Source organism: Asparagus officinalis, chromosome 1, assembly GCF_001876935.1.
Source record: "Asparagus officinalis chromosome 1, Aspof.V1, whole genome shotgun sequence".
Taxonomy (NCBI): Eukaryota; Viridiplantae; Streptophyta; class Magnoliopsida; order Asparagales; family Asparagaceae; genus Asparagus; species Asparagus officinalis.
In genome coordinates this window covers 70,394,474-70,403,775 of record NC_033794.1, presented here as the reverse complement: position 1 = coordinate 70,403,775, position 9,302 = coordinate 70,394,474, and the positions used below count along the sequence as shown (strand labels likewise).

The 9,302-nt window shown below is 37.2% G+C and overlaps 1 long non-coding RNA gene across 1 annotated transcript; it reads left to right on the top strand.

The window, feature by feature from the left end:
* LOC109842799 lies at positions 628–989 on the top strand. The gene is made up of 3 exons (XR_002247400.1): positions 628–656; positions 742–820; positions 954–989. It is a non-coding gene; the product is annotated as an uncharacterized LOC109842799 (long non-coding RNA).

Below are 9,302 nucleotides of genomic sequence, written 5' to 3'. Positions count from 1 at the left end.
ACGGTGGCAGATGAGAAAAGTAAATGATGGTTGAGAAACGGAAGAAGGGGAGAGAAGGGGAGAGAGTCGGATTATTATTATAGGATAAAATTATAATTAAGTAAGTTGTAAGGGGCAAAATGAGCATGTAAAAATTTTAATAATCGTTTTCTCTTTTAGAAGTAGTATATAATATATATATATATATATATATTATATTGCCTTAGCACATCAATAATGTAATATCAATTTGACTCAATGCATTCTTTAACAATCTCTCATAATTTGCAATTCTCTTAGGGCCGGTGGATATCTTATTGCAAAAATCTAATACTATTATAAAAGTGGATTGGCATGTTAAAACATTTCTTCCAAAAATGCCCTCCAAACCACATACATACATACATAAAACACATGCATCCATACATATAAACACATACATATATATGCATACATTCTAATAATGTCATAACTCTCCTATTAATTGTCCACTAATATTAACTTCTAATTTTTGTAACCCCTCCACTAATCCAATATTAATGTCATCAAACCATTCATATCTATCATAATTAAAAAAAGGTTACAACCATTCATCTCCTCAACGTGGTTAGTTTATAACAGTTCTATTGTTGTTACTGTAGGTCCAACAATACTCTTCTTTCAAGAAAATGCTGGCAGTATCCTTTTTTTTCCCTCTCCTCAACTCTATCAACTTTTCAGATGATATACATTCTGTTGACGACCTTTACCAGTATCCTTTAGATATTGCTCATCGTCTTGAATTTATTCGCATGATGCTGCAAAGGCTGGAATGCAATGTGTTTATGCTTTCATATAGAGGGTAAAATTCCATATGCTTTATGTTGTCACTTCTTATATCTGGATGCTATGCATATTTCTAGGATGTGCATGGTTTTCTTTACTCATAGCATATTCCTTCAGGGATCTGAGGCACAAATGTTGATATTCTATAGGTATGGAGAAAGTGATGGTTACCCATCACAACATGGGATTATGAAGGATGCTCAGGTTTGGCCACATGTTTTGTGGTCTTTTTCTCTCAATTTAATTCCACGTTGTTGTTCTTTTCGTGAGTTTTGGTGGTTTTGTTTCCCCCTTTTGGCTAGGCAGCATTGGATCATCTTACTAAAAGAGACGATATACACACATCTAGAATAGTTGTTTTTGGTAGATCTTTGGGAGGTGTTGTTGGTTCAGTGATTGCAAGAAACAATCCTGATAAGGTAGTCATAGTTTGTACTATTATTATAATTTACTTATAGCTTTCAAAAATAGTGTTAGATGGTTACGTAAAAACATGTAGATAGTAAAAAAGTAACTACATGATTTTCTATTAAGATGCACTCGTGAAGGTTGAGGGAGAGAAGGAGAGATCAATGTTCATTATCCAATTTTTAATGGTTTTTGTAAGTTATGTAATTTTTTTAAATGAGTGACCATTAGTATCCAATTACGTTAGTTTATTTGATGTTAAATAAATATCCAATTTTCTTTTAATACTAATATTTCAAGTTGGGAGCTTCGTGATTACATTTTTCATAGTTCATTTTTTATTTTCATTCATATTTTTATCTCCAGAAGAGTTTCTCGATACATTAACACTTATATAAATAGTATTACCAATTTTTTATTCTTATGTGGCTAATGGTTTCTAGATTTAAAAATAGCAAAAGGCGGAGTCCACCTCCAAGACCTCTAATTGCTCCAAGACACCCCGGATTGAATGTCATGATAAATTTCTCGATGTATTTCATTGATACTTTACTCTTTCGGAGCTTAGTATCAAATTATTTATTTTTAATCCAGAGGCGCATGTTATTGTTAAGGAGCAAGGAGTATTGATTTGTTTTTAACTTCCTTTGGATAAATGGAGCGGAGTTCCATTTCTTTATTTCGAGAAATTTTATTTACTTGAGGTTCATAAATTTGTAGATGTTACTTTTTTAATGTGCATGTGATTAATGGAAGTTTGTGGTGTAATTTGAAGTTATATCATTTTTTTTTGTTATTTTGAGAAATATTATTTACTTGAGGTTCATAATTTTGTAGAAATTGCTTTTCGGGCATGAAGTAAATTCACATAATAGTTCTTAATGTCAAGTAACATGAAAGCAGTAAATAACTATTTATTGACAACAATGTGAAAATTATATATATAGGAATATCTGTATGGAATGCATATACTTGGTTGAATGTGTGCAATGTAGATATATGTCAAATGCCTTTTTGATGTATCCTAAAATCCCAATGTAGGAATGATGGGATTAAAAACACTTGACTTACAAATTCATTTACATTATTAACTCATTTTCTTAATAAGAGATTGCAAGCGTTCCACTAACTATATATTACTTGAAAATCCATTTTGTAAAATTTTAACATAGTGTGTGATATTTAATGATTGGTATGTTATAAATTAATATACTAAACAAAAGAAAACGTTGAAATATATATGATAGAACTTTATTTTTCCTTATTTTTTGGGTCATGTAAACTATATATATAGCACATTCTCCATAATAAATATTTTTTCTCATTATTTTTAAGTGAATTTTGACAACTAAATTTAGTCAAAAATTTGCACTTGATTGAGTTTGAAATTTTCAATATTTAATCCATCGTATCCTTCATGAATAATGAGTAATTAAAAAACTAACCAGTAAAATAAATATAGATGAAAAAAATGAATGAAATGATATAATGAGATATTATTGTTGTTGTTCGGGTAAATTTTGATGGTGGATGGAGTAATCTTTGCTGATTACATACATAAGTTAAGTGAATAGTATGTAGGTTACTTATTTAAACATGTGCTAATAGACATTAATTGCGATAATAAGTTTAATGTATTAGACTTCCAGTGCCTTCCAATTCACATGCAACACACATAAAAGCTTAGATTTTGATGGTGGATGTAGTGATCTTAGCTGATTATATACTTATTTAAACATGTGATTATATACTTATTTAAACATGTGCTAATAGACATTACTTGCGATAATAAGTTTAATGTATTAGACTTCCAATTCACATGCAACACACATAAAAGCTTATTTATTTTTATTTTGATATAAAAATTACTTTCATACTTATGTCCTATATATCTTTAAATGAGCATCATGATTATCCATTAAACTTGCTATCCCTAAAAATTTTCTAAGCAAACATCAAATGATTGGTGCTCTTTTGTATTTGAGTTTTCTGAAATTACTCATGACTATTTCAAAGGATAGTTCACACACACAAAAAGTATCATCAAAAAAATTAAACACAAAATTAAATACACGTGCAACGCACGTGCACCATACTAGTAGATAAGAAACAAAGCATCCAGTAATGGTTTATTAGAATCATAATGCTTTATATGAGCTATTAGGATTGTAAAAATCAGAGCAGCCTTTGATTGACAAATATCTGTTAATTGAATAATTAAACATCTATTTTCAAAAAATTGTCGTGACCTATTAGCACTATTCACAGAAAACTATTATGTTCTTCTAAACTATAGAACACTTAAGAAAACAAAGAAATTTGTTGTTGCTAACCCTGATTTATTTCTATGATAGGAGGTTAAAATGGTTATATAGTTGTTAATAAACAAAATGCTAATATAGTTAACCTTGGAGAGGGTAAAACATTTAAAGGTAAACTATGACAACTATTTGGATATATCTAGCAATTGAAATGAAATTTTGAGACAATAAATTGTAATTTACCAAAATTTGAACCTCAAGATCGAGAGCAACAGATGTATCAAATAGAACAGACGCGTTGCTTCCACTTCAAACGCGCTCCATCCGATCGTATAACTCATTCTCTAGCAAAGCACCCCGGAGGAAGTAGATGCGAAGGACGTGATGGAGACCAATGTTGGGAACTCCCTCGAGATATTTCTCATATCCGGGTAGAAGGAATTGGTCGATCGCCCTTGACTGGATTCAACGAGACCCAAGAACGGTCCCTCGAGCATCAATATGGCGTCTAGCCTTGAAGCGGAATTATGGCTCGAGCTCCTGCCCATATCGAGTATTGACGGAGGAGAGCCCGATGAGGCACATCCCCATCTTGTCCCATTCTACCTCCCCCACATCACCAATCTTATGAGAAAAAATGATATTTCGGTCCAACAGAAGGTTCCGGTTCCTCCTCGTGAACTGGTTCCTTCCCATATTGAGCTGACTCGTGGCGGTGACGAGATGACTCTCCTCTAGCAGGCACTCTTGCCTCGGTTCCTTCCCCACGAGAAGCCTCGACTGATTCTCTAGAGGACGACCCATCCCCCGATTCGTCCAAGTGGACGACATTGGCCTTGGTCATTTTTGCCTCGCCTGAGGCGCCCTTTCCGCGTCCCTTCTCCTCCTTCTATGGATGAGGGAGGGAACAACCTCCTCTTCGGCCATCTCTACCTCCATAGGAGGAAAGTCTTGACGAAGGCGCTTGGCTGGCCTAGCAGGCAGCTCCTCTTGTGGATCGACTGAAGGAATCGAAGGCGTCGCGGTTACCTCCCCTGACCCTGTGATAAGAGCCGAGGCTCTGTCATAATCTGGGTCGATAAAAGGCTCATTCGACCCCTAACAACCCGCAAGACTGATTTGCTAAGAAGATCTTCAAATCAATGGGAGTCTGTGTACGCCTTAATCAGATCGAGTTCGGCCCTCTCATTGGCAGACATCGCACCCCCGTGAGCGCGTCCTTCTTTATTTCGAGCCAGTCAGAACAGCCCATCTTTAGGTTGTCCCCCATGACCCACATGAATTTCTCCTTCCAATCCTTATGCGAATTTGGAAGGCCTGTAACTAGCCTAAACTTCTCCACCATCCGAAAATGGAAGTGAGTCTCCTTTTGATTCACTTTCACTGCCACCAACTGGCCGAAGACTTTCAGAGAGGGCTTGATTCCCAACCAATGGCAGATCACCATGAATGCCACCGAAATAACAGTGGCATTCGGTTTCATCTACGCGGGCGATACCCCAAATGCCTTAAATACCTGTTTTAGAAAAGGGTGTAAGGGCAATCTCAAACCTCACTCCAGATGCCTTACATAAAGTGGATTCCGTTCCGGCCCATGGTCAAATATGACTTCTGACCTTGTCAGAGTAAACAGATCATACGCTTCGGGAATATCAAACCTTCTAGACATTGTCTTCATCTGCGGCAAAGTCACTTTAGAGTGAATGTCTTCCAAAAGAACCCGATGATCAACTGGTTCGGAAGCCATTGGAGATTGAAGAGTTGATCGCTAGAAGAAATAAGCGAATGAGAAAAAAATGAGTGGAGAAGATGAACAGTTACTCTGGAGAGGATTTCAAAAGACAATAGCCACCTCTAATAGTCACGTTCCTATACATATAGAGGCTGCCAACTTTACAACTATCAGAATTCGAACCGTTGGATCCAGCTGTATCCCATGACTAGGATTTATCTATGGAATTCGAAGCGCTTTCAAAGATCGAGGCTCATCCCACTTACCTTGAACAACCCGCAATCTGTCAAAAAGCATGGTTGTAACAGTAAAACTAGCGTGTGGCGACGCCAACCACATCGCTTTTGAAGTGACTTTTCAGTTCTTATTCAAAGCACCCACGTCTGTCCAAAATTGTTTCTTATTATTATATTTCACTCGTATCCTACCATAGCCGACTCCAAACAAAAGAGACCAACTGTTATGGTGTTCCCATTTTTGCCAAAATATAATTTAAACTCAAGTAGTTGACAAGTCTACTTCGACACACTACGCTACGATTTCCTTAGCGACCAGAGATAATCAAGGTCGACAACTCAGCCGACAGGACGATACGACGCCCCTCAGTGTCGACACGAAAGGCGGTGCTAGTCGACACGAAAGGCGGTGCTAGTCGACCTCCTTCTATTGAAAAATTCATCACGAGTCCACTCGATCACTTGTAAGGCGGTTACAAAGTCAGCTCAAAGGGCGTTACTTCTCGGTAAAGCTAAAGAACTATTTTAGTTTTGAGCCCCTATTTCTGTGACAATGTGTCAACATCACATTTAACATAGGACAGGCGCCATCATGGCTCTAACTCAAATGGTCTTCTTGACTCATCGGATCATGTGGGCCCTACCATGTCGTCAATCTTTTTCCATTTAATGCCGAAGCGACCTTCCCTCCACTCGCTAGCCGACACCTGTAAAACAAGTGCTGACGTAGCCGCCAGCCCATGCTTCACCACCGTCTTACTACTCTCGGTCGAAGTGACCAATTTGCCCTTACCTCCTTCGTATAAAATACATGTACTATTCTAACATTAAAGAGGCTCACAAATCTGATTCTCTAACGTACACACTGCACAATTACAAAAACACACAGTTCTTCCTTTAGCCTACTCAAGTCATTAGCTAACTTGATCGTCGGAGGTACCACAGGGGAATTAAGCCCCATCCTCTTACGTATTTTCTATTCTTGCAGATCCTTTAGATACCCAACTCAAAGAACTAGACATAAAGTCAGAGAAGAAAGCAGACCCTCTTCAATACTCAACAAACCGATCCTAGACTGGATCTAACTGACTGTGTGATCATATTAACCATCAACAATCATAAAGTATTTAAAACTTACACTTATATACTCCTTTTATTTTTAGACGGCACTTAAATACCTTGAAGTTTTTACAACTGACACTTATATAGCTTGAAGTTTTAAAACTTGCGCACAAGTACCATCGAGTTTGCATAACTGAGGTATTTAAGTGCACGATTAAAACTTCAGGGCATTTAAGTGCTAGTTATAAAAATTTAGGTATTTAAGTGTAATTTTTAAAAATTTTAGGTTACATAAATGCTACAAAAAACAGGTGATGAGAGTATATAAACAAATGATAATAAGAGTATATAAGTACACGTTTAAAAAATCCTAGAACATTTTCTTAGTAGGGTCTGTTCGTTTGCCTTAAAAAAATGGGAAATCAAAGAAATAGAAAACTATTAAAATAAAGAATTGGTTTGGGAGTGTTTGGTTGGCTAAAAAAAGAAGGAAATCAAAAAATGAAGATGAAATGATGTTAGTTGTCACATTATTATTGGATGATGTGAGTGATTTTTTAAGAAAACTAGTTTTGATGTTGTTTGGTTGGCGAAAAAAATAAAGAGATGAATTATAAGAAACCTATTTCCTGTAGTTTATTGTTTTCTTTTGTTTGGTTCATTCTTAAAAATAAGAAATGAAATGAGATGAGATGAGTTGTCATTGTATTATTGGGTGGTGTGACCCACACTTAAGAAAAGTGTTTTCATAACTTTTTGGGATGAAAACAAAGAAATGAAATGTTAATGAGATGAGGTGAATTGTTATAATATTTTATTGGATGATATGAGTGATTTGAAATGATGAGAAGAGATGAGTTAAGTGATGTTTGGATGAAAATAATATTTTATTAGATATGATGGATGAGTTGTTAGATAAAAATAATATTTTGGATGAAAATAATATTTTATTAGATGTGATGGATGAGTGGTTAGATGAAAATAATATTTTATTAGATGATGTGGATGAGTTGTTGGATGGAAATAATATTTTATTGGATGTTGTGGGTGAGTTTTAGGGATGGAAATGGAAGAAATAGTACTTTTTGAGATTTTCACCTTTTCCATTTCTATTTCTTGTTTTTTAGGAAATAACCGAACAGACCCGTATACTAAGAGGGTGTTTGGTTACATTTCTATAAATTATAGGAAATGTTTTCCATCCCAAATTTTATTTCCTTGTATTTCTTAAAAAAATTATAGGAAAAGTTTTGAGAAGTTAAAAAGTACAAATTTTCTTATTTTTTGTATTGTGCTTGTTTGGTTCAAAACAAGAAAATGAGAAATAACTTTTGGGAAAATAGCAACATTTCCTATAATTTATAGAAATGTAACCAAACACCACCAACTTCATAGAAAAGTGAAAACTTTGTACAAAAGAGTTAATGAGTTTTATTATTTAAATAATGAATGCGTCAGATTTCCAAGAGATTTCCTCCTATTTTAGAAGGAAATCAATTTCTATAAAATTTGGTATTTTTCTGTACTTTACAGAAAACATTTCTGTAAATTTTTTTTGGAGCCAAACACAGTTTATAGAAATGTATAGAAAACTCTTAATTACATAAATGCCATGCGTCAGTACTTTTGAGAAAACATTTCTCAAAAACAATGCAACCAAACACCCCCCTAAATACAAGTACGGGTTATAAGTGAGAAAGTAGTGTGAAACAATAAAGGACAGTAGTACTATTTATTCAGCCATAAAAAAATAAGCATAATGCCACCTCAACAAAAAGCCTTGCTGTCCGCATGTATGGACAAGATTGTCCTTTCCCCAAAATCCAACGGTTCAGATTCCACATCCGATCCAACGGTTCATGTTCCCCTTCGCCCAAACCCACGCGTCCGTCCCCCTATAAATACCTCCGTCTCGATCCAAAGAATTTCAAACCTAGGGTTTTTCTCTTCTTTCACCCTTTCTCGAAAAAAGCTAGGGTTAGGGTTTTATTCACCGCTTCCCTCTCCTCTCGATCCTCTGAATCCCATGGCTCAATCCAGCGAGCGATCGAAGGGGACCGTGAAATGGTTCAACAGCACCAAGGGCTTCGGCTTCATCAGCCCCGACGACGGATCCGAGGACCTCTTCGTCCACCAGTCCTCGATCAACTCTGACGGATATCGCACTCTAGGAGAGGGCGAGTCTGTCGAGTTTAGCGTCGCACCGGGCGACTGAGCGGCCGTCACCAAGCCGTCGAGTCACCTGGACCCGACGTGATTGCCGTCTGAAGGAGACGATGGGAGGCCGTGGCGGCGGTGCCGTTGGCGGTGAGATAGGCGTGCGGTGACCGGGCTATGGAGGCTGGGGCGGTGACCGTGTTTATTGGAGGTGGTGGCGGCGGTGGGTACCGTGGTACAATGCGGCGGCGGGATCGTGGCGGGAGGGGCGCTGGCGGTGGCTATGGGCGAGGCGTGGCGTGGCGGTGCCTGTGACAAGCTGTTGGTGATACTGGACACATGATGGATGGGAATTGCGGCGATGCGGCGGCGGACTGCGGCGAGGTGGCGGGAGGAGTTACGTGTGGATGGCGCGGTCGGTTGGATCTGTCTACAGCTGTGGAGAGGCAGGGCACTTTGCGAGGGATTGCCAGAATCCGCGGTCGTAAATGAGATGAATGGGTGAAAGATCTCTTTTTTAACCCTTTTGGTCTCTGAATCTTGTTTGGTTTGTTGGTTTTTGATAAATCTTATAGGGATTATTAGATATGAATGCTTTTTTTAATTAAGTTTTTTGCTGCTGGATGTTTGATGTTGGTGGGA